The following is a 15,274-nucleotide window of genomic DNA, read 5'->3' as shown; positions in this document are numbered from 1 at the left end:
GTTATGGGATCGAGCCCCACATCAGGCTCCTCCGCTATGAGCCTGCTTCTTCCTCTCCCACTCCCCCTGCTTGCGTTCTCTCTCTTGCTGGCTATCTCTATCTCCTGTCAAATAAATAAATAAAATCTTTAAAAAATAATAATAATAATAATAATAATAATTAAAAGCTAGGGGGGTGCCTGGGTAACGCAGTCGTTAAGCGTCTGCCTTCGGCTCAGGGCGTGACCCCGGCGTTCCGGGATCGAGTCCCACATTGGGCTCCTCCGCCGGGAGCCTGTTTCTTCCTCTCCCACTCCCCTGCTGTGTTCCCTCTCTCACTGGCTGTCTCTCTGTCACACAAATAAATAAAATCTTTAAAAAAAAATAATTGAAAGCTAGGACAGATTTTAAAAAACAAATTATGATATATATACAGAAAAGTGCCATATCCTGGTACACCACTCAGTGAGTTCTCACAAACAGAACACACCGATGTATAATCTACACCCAGATCGAGAAACAAAGCCTCTCTCTCTCGGGCTCTCTCCTGGTCATAAGCCCTGCTCCAGAAATAACTGTCCTGTCTATTAAAAACATAGATTTCTTTTGCCTGTTTTGGGACATTTTTTAAATGAAATCCTACATTTCTGGCTTCTTTTCTTCCACCGTATATCTGTGAGATTCAATTGTACTGTTGTATGTACTTGTAGGCTGTTCAGTCTTGTTGCTGCGTTGTGCGTACTCATTCCATTGTTGATGGGCTTTTGGTAATTTCCAGTTTGGGCTCTTATAGAGTTATGATGAACATTCTAGTACCTGTAGGTGAAAAGACCTATGCATTTCCTTTGGGTATATACTCAGGACTGAGGTTGTTGGGTCACTGGACATACGGATGTTCAAACTTAAGTAGCTCTAGCAAAGTGGTTGTGAAGAGCTAGGATACATTTGGCAGAGGAAGGGCCAAAGGGATGTGCTGATTCACTGGAAATGGGAATGAATGGGAAAGAAGTATGTCAGACCCAGGGCTTGAAAGGCAGGTGACTGTGAAAAATGCAAGCTCCCTGACTGAAATAGTGAAGTCAGTCTTTTTAAAAAATACGCATTTCTTTGCCTTTTTAAATAGAAGTATATAGAAGATAATTAAGCATTTCCTCGATGACTCAGAGTCCTCATTATGAACATTAATTATATACTCTGCTTTAACGTGCTGATGCCCCCAGGGTTTATTGGTATTTGTAGGACCTAGGTTTAAATAATGTCTGATTGCTGTGCTTTTGCTTTTGTGTATGTGTTTGTTTGATTAGAACCTGTATTTTCCTCTTTCACTTTGAAGACCACTTCTCAATGCTGGCTGCAATCATTGTGTCCTCACAACTTCGAAGCCGTGTTAATTTGGCTGTGATTAGATGGAGGTTCAGCTTCTCCTTATAAAGGCTTGTAACAGTTGTGACACATACATTTCCTCATACTAGATTCACAGCTGCATTCTAGATCAGGGCTTGGTAAGTTAAGGTCCATGAGCCAAATGTACTCCACTGCGTATTTTGTAAATTTAGCTTTTTTGGAGCATAGCCACACCTGTTTACATATTGTGTTAAGACTGCTTTTCTAAGTCTCTGATTGAGTAGTTGTGATGGAGAGACCCTGTGGCCCACAAATCTAAAATATTTATTACCCGGCCTTTCACATCCTGTGGCCTCTGGAAAACTCCACTGTATACCCGTGAGATAGTAGAGTGAAAAAACAAATAATTCTTTAGTTTTATGAAAATAGGCTTTACCTTATAGACCCCCCAAAAAGGGAGGGTCTACACCGAACATGAGTCTCAAATTCACGACCCCGAGATCAAGAGTCACCTGTTCCACCAACTGAACCTGCCAGGTGTCCCAAAACTTTTTAGTTGCGATAAAATATATATATCATGGACTTTGCTGTCTTAACTATTTTGAAAGTGTACAACTCAGTGGCATTAAATTCAGTGTTGTACTGCCAAAACCACTATTTCCAAAACTTTTTCATCATCCCAAACAGAAACTCTGTATCCATTAGGCAGTAACTCTCCAGTCCCCTGACTTTACCTCCCTAGGCTCTGGAAATCCCTAATCTACTTTTATGTCTTTGTGAATTCGCCTATGGATTTTCATGTAACTGAAATCATACTGTATTTGTCCTTTCGTGTTGGACTTATTTCACTTAGGATCATGTTTTCAAGGTTTATCTATGTTGTAGCATGTGTCAGAACTTGATTCTTTTTTATGGTTGAACAATATTCCTTCGTGTGTGTGTGTGCCACATTTTGTTCATCCACTCATCAGTTGATGACCCCTGGGTTGTTTTCACCTTGTAGCTATTGTGAATAATGCTGCTATGAACATTGGTGTATAGTATCTGTTTTAATCCCTGTTTTCAAGTCCTTTGGGAGTACCTAAGAATAGAGTTTCTGGGTCATATGGTAATTCCATGTTTAAATAATGTATCTTCACTGAGAAAACATAAAATACAAATATATAAAGAAGGAAACCAAAACCACTTTTTTTAACATTTTTTTATTGTGATAAAATATACATAACATCAAATGTATCATTCTACCCATTTTTAAGTGTGCATTTCTCTGGCAATTAGTACATTCACATTTTTGTGCAAAGATAATGTCCACTGTCCATCTCCAGAACTTTTTTATCTTCTTCAACTGAAACCTCTTTACCCGTTAAACACTAACTCCGCATCCTCCGCTCCTCCCAGCTCCTGGCAACCACCATTACAAATTTCTGTCTCTATGAACTTGACTACTCTGTTTACCTCATATAATTGGAATCCTACAGTATTTGTCCTTTTTGTGACTTACAATGTTTTCAGGGTTCATCCAAGTTGGAACATGTGTCAGAATTTCCTTCTTTTTGGAGGCTGGACAATATTCTGTTGTGTGAATACACCATGTTTTGTTTATCCATTCATGAGTTGATGGATACTTGAGTTGCTTCTGTCTTTTGGCGATTCTGAAAATGGATGTGCAAATCAAAATCACTTTTAATCCTACAACCCAGAGAATGTAACAATTAGCATTTTGGTATATACTTTCTTCTTGTGTTTGATGTGTAATAAATATACACACACATTCATAGACATATATAATTCTAATAGAGATCATACTCAAAATGGTTATCCTGTTTTTTGTTTTGTTTTGTTCTTTGGGGGTTTTCCCCTTAATAAATTGTTGAGAGTAGTATCTATTCTTATCATTAGAAGTATTTTTAAATGCCATTTTAAAATCATTATCTAACAGTTCATCACATGGATATTCCATGATTTACTTAGATTACTTTCTCAGTGTTTCCATTGTGGAATTTTTCGTGTGTGTGTGTGTGTGTGTGTGTGTGTGTGTGTTTTAATTGGGAGGGTGATTGGATAACACATAAGGTTAAAATATTTGGAAAAATATTTGACTATCCATAATATGCTGTTTTAAGATGCAGACAACACAATTTACAGTACTTGTATATTAACCTAAAAGTCCTATTGTTCCTCATTTTGAGTGATTTTTCTCAATTAACATGCTGTGTTATCCCTTTCTTTTCACTCTGTATTATTCATTTAGTCCTCATATACTTTGATGTACTTTGGTGGTTTGAGGAGAATATCTTCTTGAAGTATAGAACAGTACTTCTGGGGGTGCCTGAGTGGCTCAGTCATTAAGCTGCTCAGTCGTTAAGCATCTGCCTTCTGCTCAGGTCGTGATCCCGGGTTCCTGGGATGAGCCCTGCACCGGGCTCCGTGCTCAGCGGGACGTCTGCTTCTCCCTCCCCCACTCTCCCTGCTTGTGTTCCTCTCTCGATGTCTCTCTCTCTTTCAGATAAATAAATAAAATCTTAAAAAAACAAACAGTACTTCTCAGCTATTAACTATAACTTCATTATGGGCAAAGGCATTATTGGAGACTACAATTTCAGTTAAACCTGAAAACAATCTCAGTTTTTGTGAATGTTCTAAATAATTTTGTTTGTCATTTTTCTCTTAACTCACCTTTCCTGTCCCCTCTTTTTCAGAATGATGGCTATCAATGAGTTACCTATATGGATTTTTTAAAGGATAGAACAGTAATGAAATATTTGAAGTACTTGTTCCTGAAAATCATGAACATTGACACAAATTCTACCTCTGTCAACTTTTATTTAAATCAGTGAATATTTATGTAAAAAATTTGGTTTAAAAGAGCCATATCTATGTGTATATTTTTATATGTATGACAGAACAAAATATGTATTAATAGTGCTAACTAATGTTCTGTCTGTATTTATACTATTTCTGACTTATATTACTCCTCAAAGTGTGTGTTTATACTGTGAATTAATATAATGTATTGTTCACATTATGCTTTAATCATCTTTTTCATAAAAAAGAGCCATGATATGTGTATATAAATATTCTTACAGTACTTGTTTTCAAAGTGTTTTTAGTTTTCATGCCTGTGTTTATAACCCATATCTTTAATGCATTCAAATAGGATTATCCACTTTGATGCTATGCTCTCTTAGTTAACTTTTTTCTTCTAAATGTAAAATTAATTATTCACCAGTTTGTTTTCTGTTAATATATTCAGGTCTATTCTTAACAATAGCAGAGGTCTTGACAAAATAATGATAACCATATATAATTTATTATTGCTAACTCGAAGAACTGTGATGGAAAAGACACATTCATATATTATAGATAGTATTATTATTTTGGTTATCACATGGACTTTAATGCAAATTGTATCAAAGTCAAACTAAATCTGCATTCAGAATTTTGTAAGACAATAGAACAGAAATTTGGGACACTCTTTCAGTAAATAAAATTCCTCCCTGTATTAATTGAAAATCTCAGAGTATAAAAGTATGTGGAGTAAATACAGTATTTTGTTAAAATGCCAATCTGCATTCAAAAATAGCAGTTTTTTTGCTTCTAAACCTGTGTGTTGTAATTTATGAGTCTTGCAGAATAACACTGAATTATGGCATGTTAAATAGAAAACAACTTTTACAATTAATTTTCAAAGTTGTAATTTTAAGGAATTTAGATATATACATACATCAATAGAAGAACAGAAGTACAAAATAGAATGTCAGGTACAAAAACTAATCGTGTTTGAACCATACACATTTGAAGAAAATTCTGTTCTCTGCAGATTTCATTATGATTGAAAAAGAAGAACTTAAGGACTAACATAGGAAAGTTGAAGAGCAGTTATTTATGATACGTTTTGTTTCCTCTTGCTGTTTATTACAGTGGAGTGTGTGTGTGTGTGTGTGTGTGTGTGTGTGTGTGTATACCTGGGGATGGGCACTGTTGTTTTTCCAAAACTAATATGCCTTATATGTTCGGGTTATGCCCTTTGCAATAATTCACTGTGTATTTCGGTGTGACGTGGTTTACTTTTCTACCACCTTTGTAATTTTATGTATTCCACCTCTTTTGTGTGAATTCATGTATTACATAACAAAATACAAGAGAAATGGGACTATTTGCAATGTCATATGGAAAATCTTTTAATAAATATATGTAAATAAAATTAAAAAATCTGTCCCCACCTTTTCCCCCCAAGCAACAGCAAGACATTGTGTTAATATTTTATTTTTAATGTTTTCTATAATTAAAAATGTGTACCTTTAATTGTTATTTTAACCATGTTACTACAATTTTTCTAAATTAGTTTTATTCTAAAATACTGAATGTTGACATTTTATAGATGTTTTTGTTTTAAGTAATTTTAAATTATGCTTGATATAGATTTTCCCAATAAACTTTCCAATTTATTTTCTCTTTCTTACAAATATTTTTTTCTTAAATTTTAGCAATATTCTTAATTCTAAAATTAAGTACAATTAATTCAAATCAAATTTTATCATGATAGGATATGGGGAAATCACTGTGTTTATGTGCCAGGTATTTTTTTTCTCTTTTTTTTTCACTGACTTTGATTTATTTCTAGATAGTTCAAATATAAGAAATGAAGTCAGGGGCACCTGGGTGGCGCAGTCGTTAAGCATCTGCCTTCGGCTCAGGGCGTGATCCCAGCGTTCTGGGATCAAGCCCCACATCAGGCTCCTCCGCTATGAGCCTGCTTCTTCCTCTCCCACTCCCCCTGCTTGTGTTCCCTCTCTCACTGGCTGTCTCTCTCTGTCAAATAAATAAAATCTTAAAAAGAAAAGAGAGAAATGAAGTCAAAATTTCTGTTTGAAATCCATTTACAAAATGATTAAACAGGCTCTCCCCAGTTCTTAGAAGATTTTAGCACCTGACTTACTGTCTTTCTCCCATTAGTTCTATCATCAGTCAGTATCTTCTTAGAACAGTGGTTATTGACCAGGCCTGCACATTAGAGTTACCTGGACAATTTTAATGAAAAACTGATTTCTGAGCCCTACACTAGTCCAGATAAGAATCTCTGGGAGTTAGACGTGAGCATTTGGGGTTTGTTTTTTGTTTTTTTTATTTCTTTTTGTTTTTTTAATTTTAGGTTCTCTAGGTGATTCTAATGTGTCACCAGATTTAAAATGCTAATTTAGAAACTGATCCACCAAACTGATTTCATGACATACTAATGGGACTCAACGTGTAGTTTGAAAACACTGCTCTAGATCTTACCATTATCTCCAAAAATCTCAACTTCTAGCGTGCTATTCACCCCACTTTCTGGGTCATCTGTCGTGCCTGCCTAACAATTCTTTGACTCTACCAGGATCTCCAGACAATTGATTCTCTCACCTATCCCTTGTCTAGAAGTCCCTTGCTTTCCGTTCTATCTAGCATAGGCATCATTTTCTTTGCATATACCCTAAATTCTCTTATACCTCCTAACTGAAAACTCAAATTTTGTTTGTATCCAACTGCTCCAACTACACTGCATCTGTACCTAAGCAGCTGAACGGGACTAGAGAAAAAACCAACCGTGCTGACTCTTTTTCACTTGAAACTTGCAGCCCTGAAAATCAAGGCACTGTGTGAGGATCTGTACACATTTTCCTGGTCAACTCACACTTAATCTCTCCTCAACAAGCATTTCACACCTTCTCTTTACTCAGACCTTCAGTCCTCCCTCTTTCTTGCTCTCAGGTTGTTTCTTTTTTCACTGAGAAAATGGAAACTGAGGAAACTTCCTCACCCTCCCAAATCTATTAACAATATATTTGGAGATATCCGTATCTTTATAACTTCCTATTCTAACATGAATGATTTCTGCCTCTAGCTATTTTATATAGTTGTGATCAGTATTCATTCCTTCTACTACTCAAAAGACTGCTGCATTTGACCCCACATTCCTAAGTCATTTTTGCTCTATTGGCTTGTTCGCACTTGCGTGCATACCTCCCATTTTTAATCTCCCGTTTTAAAACCCTCCCAGACCCAACCATTCCAATTTTTGCACCCTTTAAAGAAAAAAAAAATCTTTAAAAGGTGTTATCTATACTCACGTCATCCCCCCCTTTATACCCATCTTTTCTTCTTGAACTATCCAATCATGCTTTATTCCCATTACTCCAAACCATTTTTGTCACGGTACCAAGAACACCCATGTGTTCTTTATTACATTTTTCACACATAATGTTTCCAGTTAGTGCTTTTTGCTATATTTTGTTCTTATATGATACTGCTTCTGTCCTCTTGAGGAAGGATTGGGGATAGATAGAGCTTTAAAATAAATAAATGCATACGAAGATATGATTAAGGACTTCTTCCAGAAGGCATCAGAAAAAGATTGCAAATGTAAAAAAGCATTTTGGAGGATGCGTGTTGGAGGGCCAACATCTAGGTAATAATGAGCCTTAGAAATATTAGAATGCAAACACTATTTTAAGAAATAATGGAAATGTCACTAAATCAAAGGATATAGTCTAAGGTCTTTATTAAAAGGGCTCAGAAAAAGCCAAGTAGGAGAGAAGGGGAAAACCCACATTTAGATATAGTATTGAAGACGAGGAAAGAAATTTTAAAAGCCCCAGAGAGAACAGTTCACGTGAAAAGGAGCAAGGAGTGTTGGTGAGGTCTATTGTACTAATAAAAAGGGAGGGGGGGGCGCCTGGGTGGCACAGCGGTTAAGTGTCTGCCTTCGGCTCAGGGCGTGATCCCGGCGTTATGGGATCGAGCCACATCAGGCTCCTCTGCTATGAGCCTGCTTCTTCCTCTCCCACTCCCCCTGCTTGTGTTCCCTCTCTCACTGGCTGTCTCTATCTAATAAATAAAATCTTAAAAAAAAAAAAAAAGGGGGGAAGGATAAAACAGGAAAAAGGAAGGGAGGGGGAAAGGAAAGTAAGGGAGGGAGGAGGGGAGGGGAGTGGAGAAGGAAGATCCATAACAATTAGACCAAAACTGGATAATGACAACATGCTAGATGGAAAAACATGAGAAGTCGAATATTTGTGTTATTGGGAGAAGATACAAATACTAACGTTTCAGAAATCAACAAGGTGAAATAACACAGCTAAGAGTCTTAAAAGCAACTATCATAATGATATAACAGTAAACACTTACCTAGAACTTTATTCTTCCCAGGTGCTATTCTGAGAATTTTACATATGTTAACTCATTTAATTCCCACAACAATCATATTCTTTATTCTCATTTTATAGATGAGAGCATGGGCAAGAATTGCCTCTGTACATATAACTAGTAATGGTGAATTCACTTTTAGACAATTTGTTAAGTGACTTAACATTTAAACCAGCACAAGAAAACATGATCCCTGCAGTGAAAAGCAAGAAAACAAAAAAAGTATATTAGAAAATGTGAAACAAGATGGCAGAAGTAAGTCTTTATATAAGAGTAGCCACAATAAATGAAAGTGGATAAATTTCTTCAATTAGATGGCAGAGTCAGGTTGGATTTAAAAAACAATATGTCAGCTACGAGAGAGATAGTTTAAAATAAGAAGCCATTGAAAATTTGAAAATAAAAGGAAAAGATTCACAAGGCACATAGGAACCAAAAAAAAAAATAGAGTACTAATCTTATCTGACTCGATAGAATTTTAGGGAAAAGAAAAAAAAAAAACCAAGGTGTTACATGCTGGTGAACAAGAACAATAATAGAACATGAAGATACAGGCATTACAAACATACAACTGTATGTGTATATGTACATATAGAAAACTTCACACCCAACAAACAGAATACACATTTTCTTCAAGTACATCTCTTAAATTTAAAAATAGACCATATATTAGCCTTTAAAGGAAGGCTTCAAATTCAAAAGGATTAGATCATATAAATCATTTCTTTGACCATATTGCATAAAATTAGAAAATCATTGCATTTGGAAACTAAAATATGTCTTTCTAAATTATCCTCTGATATAGATGAAAATCATGAAATAATTTAGACTGATAAGTAAATGATAACAAAACCACTGGAATCAACATTGTGGGACACAGCTAAAGTAGTAGAGGGAAAATATAACCTAAATATGTTAATCAGGAAATAAAAACCTGTTAACAAATGAGCAAGGATTTAATTCAAGAGATTGGGAAAAGGTAAGAGCAACCCTTGCTCTTTCCCTCTCCTCAAAATAATAGATAAATAATGAAGAACAGAAAACCATGTTAGAGAACAATAACATCAACCACAAAAATTGAGATGAACAAACCAAGAGTTGGATCAATAAAAGGACTGATTGATAAACTTTATTTGAAATAAGGCTTATCAAGAAAAATATGCAAAATTCAAAACAAAAAGGGGAAAATAATTACAAATATGTCAGGTATCAAGAAAATGGAAGTATGAAGAATAGTTACATGCTAATATGTGAAATACACAGGGGCGCCTGGGTGGCACAGTGGTTAAGCGTCTGCCTTCGGCTCAGGGCGTGATCCCGGCGTTGCGGGATCGAGCCCCACATCAGGCTCCTCTGCTATGAGCCTGCTTCTTCCTCTCCCACTCCCCCTGCTTGTGTTTCCTCTCTCGCTGGCTGTCTCTATCTCTGTCAAATAAATAAATAAAATCTTTAAAAAAAAAATATGTGAAATACACAAAATCCATGAAAATGAAAAATGCTGAAATTTGGTACAAGAAATAATATAGAACTCAAGAACAATATGTGATAAAGAAATTGAAAGACAGTTAAATATAAATGTATGGGGTTGTATTTTTCTCAGTTTTAAGCTAATAAATTAACATATCCCTGTTTACTAGATACTGGTAGAAAATAGGAGACTCCTGGGTCAGAGACAAAGGCCTTTATTACTCATGGCACAGCAAGCAGCATAAGCATCATGTCTGTACTGGTTCTCCTTAACCCCCCAAACACCATCCGGGGGGAGGGAGTGTGGAGGAGCCCAGGTGAATGCCAACATGCAAAGGTTCCTGTCACAGCCTAGGAACACTAAGTTTAGGGAATCTGTTTCTTTTATAACGAGCAAGAAGTAAGCCTGCTCTTTGTCCAAAAAGGAGACATTGCCACATCGCTCCATGTTGCTCACAGCAAACACAATGCTGAAAAATGGTGTGGGTGAAGATGGGTTAGGGCCTTGCATTGTTGGCATGCCCACAGCAAGAATATACAGGGGTGTTCCGAGTCCATGGCAGTCTTTCCCAAGGATAATCCACACCTTGACCATATATGTTCTTAGCCAAACTTAAGTTTTTATGTAAGTACGCCACTTCATTGGCCACGCTGCTTAATCTGACCAACAGAGGCTGGGACCAAACCTATTCAGTTTGTCTCATGTAGTATTAGTTAAGGCCAGTATTAGTAAGATTCTATGCAGCAGGAAGAGCCTAACCAGCGGTACTGACCTCAGTCATGCTTCCCAGGATCCCAGACACAGCCAGCTGTGGGGAGCAGTGGGTATTATTTTAGACATTCAGGATGTAGTCTAAGGCCAATCTGTTAATCATTAGGACTCTTGCAATGTAGACTGATCTGCTAATCTCTGGTATCATTGTCATGAGGCAATAGATGAACAGCAAGAATATACAGGGGTGTATATCTGCATGGAGAGAGAGGCTGTGGCCATCTTTCCCGCACTTACAGATAGCCCAAAGAGTCACAAGTCACTCTAGTTTGGGGTTTATTTTGAAACTTGATTTGGATCATTACATTGGTTTGGTTAAGAAACATGGACCACGTCACCGAGTAGTTGGAGCCTTGATAGGCACAAATGGCATAAACCAAGTCTGCTCAGCAACCGGGAGAAGCGTATCCATTTGCATCAATCAGATTTTTAAAAGATTGTACTAAAAAAAAAAAAGATCGTGCTGGTCTGTGTGTTTGTACATAGACAAGGCAGAGTCCGTGTTCGGCGATAGTCACAACAAGATGGTTGAAGAGCAGCCATACCCACGTGAACTTTTCTGTTCTCATAGCACGTGAACAGGGATGACAGATACAGAAGCAGGTTAGATTGCCAGCCACTGCAGTTCTTGATTCAGGCAGACCATATGATTTTTTGCCAGGCTGCAATGTAGGCTCTTTGTAGGGGACAAAGAGAGCATTCATTGCTATTGGTTTGGGCCCCGCTCATAGAATGCTGATTTGTGGATTAGCAGATATAAAGGACCAAATAGAATGCCCAATAGAGGCACATACTGTCTCCTGTTCCCAAAAAGTTCCACAAGATGCTCAACCTCATTTTTGATTGGGGCATGGCTGGAGATGCAGCACTTTCTCCTGCGGGGCCAGAGGAATTGAGCATTGTGAATCTTCCCATACAGTCCCCAGAAACTTCACTTGGCAAGTAGACCTCTGAATTTTGTAGGGGGTTATTAGCCACCCCTGCTGGTGTAGGTGTGAGAGTCAGAGGCCTTGAAACCGAGGCTTCTGACTTGCCAACCTACAGGAGATCACCTTCAAGGTGAAAACTCTGAAATCAGAGGGTAGAGGCTCCCATGCTAAGTCCTGGCTAGCCTGCTAATGATAAATGGCAGTAGGTTTGTCCCACAAGCATGCCTCTACTTTCTGCTCTTCCCTGATTGGGATAATCCTCTCTGACACTTATGGGATGGGAATATAAGCATATAACACCTCAATTTCTACTCTTCATTCTGATGTACAAGCAACAACAGTGCATTGAATAACTCCAAAAAGTCCCACCAATAAGATGGTATTAGCTTCTCTTCCCCATTCAGAACCCTGTCCAAATCCCATCAGTTAAATCTAAGCATCCTTTGGACCAGGTAGGATGGTGACTTGGATGCCTATATCTAGGGGAGCTATAGAAATTTCAGTCCCTCCCTTCCCTGAAGTTTCTCAGTATATTTGTACAGAGTGTGTATGGCCTTCAGTTTTCCATGGGAACAGGGAGAGCTTGACCCAATCATTTAATTCCTTAAGGTAGCAGTACTTTCCTGAGATCAGGACAGAGGAGGGAGAGATCAGAGGGCACAGAGAACAGCTCTCTTCATGAGGCAAAGGCTTGTGTTGATTTTTACTTTCAAAGGGCTGATGGTGGCTCAGGCTCAATCAAACAAAACCAAAATTCTGGATCCTTCCTGCTGACATCACTTAGCTTTGGGGCTCTCTTGACCTAGAAGCCAAAGTCAATTTGCCTTTTAACTGGGGCCCCAGGGCTTGCTGCTCCAGGGTCATGATGACATCTTTCTCCCCCCTGAGGACGAGAACACCATTCAGACACCACCTCTCATTGCTTGGACTCTAAATATCCATGAACAGGACTGAATAAAATACTGTAGGACTGTTGTGGACTGTTGGGTGAGAATATGCACTACCGGTTTCTGTGTAATCTCCTCATACCCTCTTACCTCATCGTTTCTCTGTCAGATAGCCCCATCTGTCAGCGGCCTATCCTTGTTGCCCAAACTGTGAAGAACTATGAGCGGTCTGAGATTCTTGCCCTATGTGCCACCTGGCAGGTTAGCCCGTCACAGTTTCGTGAGTGGTGGCAGAAGACACGAGACTTCTGGGTCAGAGACAAAGCTGTTTATTACTGCACACAACAATTCCTCCTGTCCCCAGATCCCAGCGGGACCACACAGGTCCTTAGATGGACGCCGCACATAGAGGGGGTTTATATCACAGCTGAGGAACAAGAATCTAGGAAATTTCCACCTTCTATATAAGGCTTCAAGCAAATCTGCCCAACCATTGCCCTGGGGGGGAGACATTATCTTTTTTAAATTGGGCAGCAAACAAATCTGCCCCCCTGGTCTGGAGTGACAGTATCTCTATCTTCCAAAGCTAAACAAACATCCCTGAAAGAACGGAGCAAAATCTGTCAGGGCCTCTGAGACAGAGGCAGAATGAGAGCTCCATGGACAATTACCTCCCAACACCTGTAATGTTAACTTCTTCTGTTAAAGAAGTGGTAAAATATACATAAAATACGAACTGTGGTTAATGCACTTTTGATTTTCTAGTATTTATTCAGATTTTTTCAAATCTGTGCTTGTAATAGGGACTGACCCATAGTCATCTTTTGTGTGAAAGCAACATTGTCTAGCTTTGATGTGATAGTTATGTTAACTTCCTAGAATGAGTTATGAAATGTCTCTTTTCCCATGCTCTGGAATCCTTTGCATTACATGGGAATTATTGGCTCTTTGAAAGTTCGATAGAGCTGACTCATGAAATCACCCGTGTAGACATCTTTTTTTGAGGAAAACGTATGACCACGTTTTCAGTTTCTTCAGTAAATACTGATCTATTCAGATATTCTCCCCCTTCTTAAGTCAGTTTTGGTGATTCAGTTTTTCTGGAAAATCTGTTTCATCTAGATTTTAAAAATCCATACCTTAGTAGCTCTTTTCTTGTGAAATACGTGTGTGTGTGTTTTCACTGATTGACCAGAGAGATTGGCCAATTTCTTCCCTAAGAATCAACTTTTTATTTTATTGGTCAAATCTACTACTTGATTTGTTTTCTGTTTCACTGACTTCTCTTTTCATTCATTCCTTCTTTCTGCTTTTTTTGTTTTTGTTCTCATTCTTGAGTTATATACTTAGCTCATTTTTAATCTTTCTTATTTTCTAATGTATTCATTAAAGGCTGCCGAGAGAACTTCAGGCAGCAGCTCCACAACGTTTTTGGTCGTTATTTGTCATTGCTTTCTAAATAGTTTCCAATTTCAATTCTGAATTATTTCTTAACTGGGGTCTCTACACAGTTTATCATCCAAATTGGGACCCTTTGCCAATAAACTATGTATATTATGTCAGGACAATAGGCAAAAGTCAGGACTGTTCTGAGTGAACTGGGAAATATGGTCACTTTATTTTTTTTCACCCTTTTTTTTAAAAAGATTTATTTATTTGAGAGAGAGAGAGAGAGAGAGAGAGCATGAGCAGGAGGGGCAGAGGAAAGGGGGAGAGAATCTCAGACTCCACGCTGAGTGCGGAGCCCAACTGGGGGCTTGATCTCTAACCCTGAGACCATGACCTGAGCCGAAACCAAGAGTGGGATGCTTAACCAACTGCACCACCCAGGCGCCCCCTCTGGTCACCCTATTTTTAACACGAGTTATTAAAAAGGAAGTTTTAAATTTTCACATAGTAGTTACAAATTTTAAATTCAATAGAATTTTAATCAACGAATGTGGTCTGCATGTATCTTGTTTTTCGAAATTTATTGAGGTTTGGGTTTTTTTGGCCAAAAACTTGATTAGTTTTTGTGACGGTTCCCAATAGTTTTGTACAGAATGAGTATTTTCTGCTTTTTGGGTATACATCTCTTGATATCTTTTAGATCAAGTTTGTTAATTCTCTGTGTGATTTGTCAATTTCTAAGAAAGTCTCCCACTCTGAGAACAAATTTTTAACTTTTCCTTTTATTTCAGTTTTTGGCTAAAAAAATTAAAAAGCTCTGTTAGATATGTAAAGTTTCAGGACCGTTATATTTTTTTGTTGACTTGTACCTTTCAGGATTTGATACCTTTTATTTATTTATTTATTTTACTTTTTTAAAAGATTTTATTTGTTTCTTTGACAGAGAGAGAGACAGCCAGAGAGAGAGGGAACACAAGCAGGGGGAGTGGGAGAGGAAGAAGCAGGCTCCCAGCGGAGCATGGAGCACCATGTGGAGCTCAATCCCAGGATCCTGGGATCACGCCCAGAGCTGAACGCAGACGCCCAACAACTGAGCCACCCAGGCACCCCTGATACTTTTTATTTTGACATTTCTTTTATCAGGTATTAATATTGCTACAACTTTATTGAAATACAATTTATATAATCCATACAATTCATCCATTTAAATTGTACAGTTTCTTTAAAAAGATTTTATTTCGTTGACAAAGAGAGAGCACAAGCAGGGGGAGCAGCAGAGGCAGAGGGAGAAGCAGGCTCCCCGCTGAGCAGGGAGCTCGAGTGTG

At 37.9% G+C, this 15,274-nt stretch overlaps 1 protein-coding gene across 6 annotated transcripts in view; it reads left to right on the top strand.

Moving 5' to 3' along the window:
* CEP135 (centrosomal protein 135) overlaps positions 1-14,934 on the top strand; it is an 84,055-nt gene extending 69,121 nt beyond the window's left edge. For 4 of the 6 annotated variants that reach the window (XM_034671771.1, XM_034671769.1, XM_034671765.1 and 1 more), the window contains one exon: positions 4,023-5,771. The gene's annotated coding sequence lies outside the window, so the exon portion shown is untranslated. Of the gene's footprint in view, positions 1-4,022; positions 5,772-14,892 lie in introns of those variants that run through there. The other 2 variants (XM_034671770.1, XM_034671767.1) reach the window with 2 other exon arrangements.
* Positions 14,935-15,274: the final 340 nt, after the last annotated feature.

This window comes from Ailuropoda melanoleuca, chromosome 11 (assembly GCF_002007445.2).
Source record: "Ailuropoda melanoleuca isolate Jingjing chromosome 11, ASM200744v2, whole genome shotgun sequence".
Taxonomy (NCBI): domain Eukaryota; kingdom Metazoa; phylum Chordata; class Mammalia; order Carnivora; family Ursidae; genus Ailuropoda; species Ailuropoda melanoleuca.
This window is presented reverse-complemented; position numbering and strand designations above follow the sequence as displayed.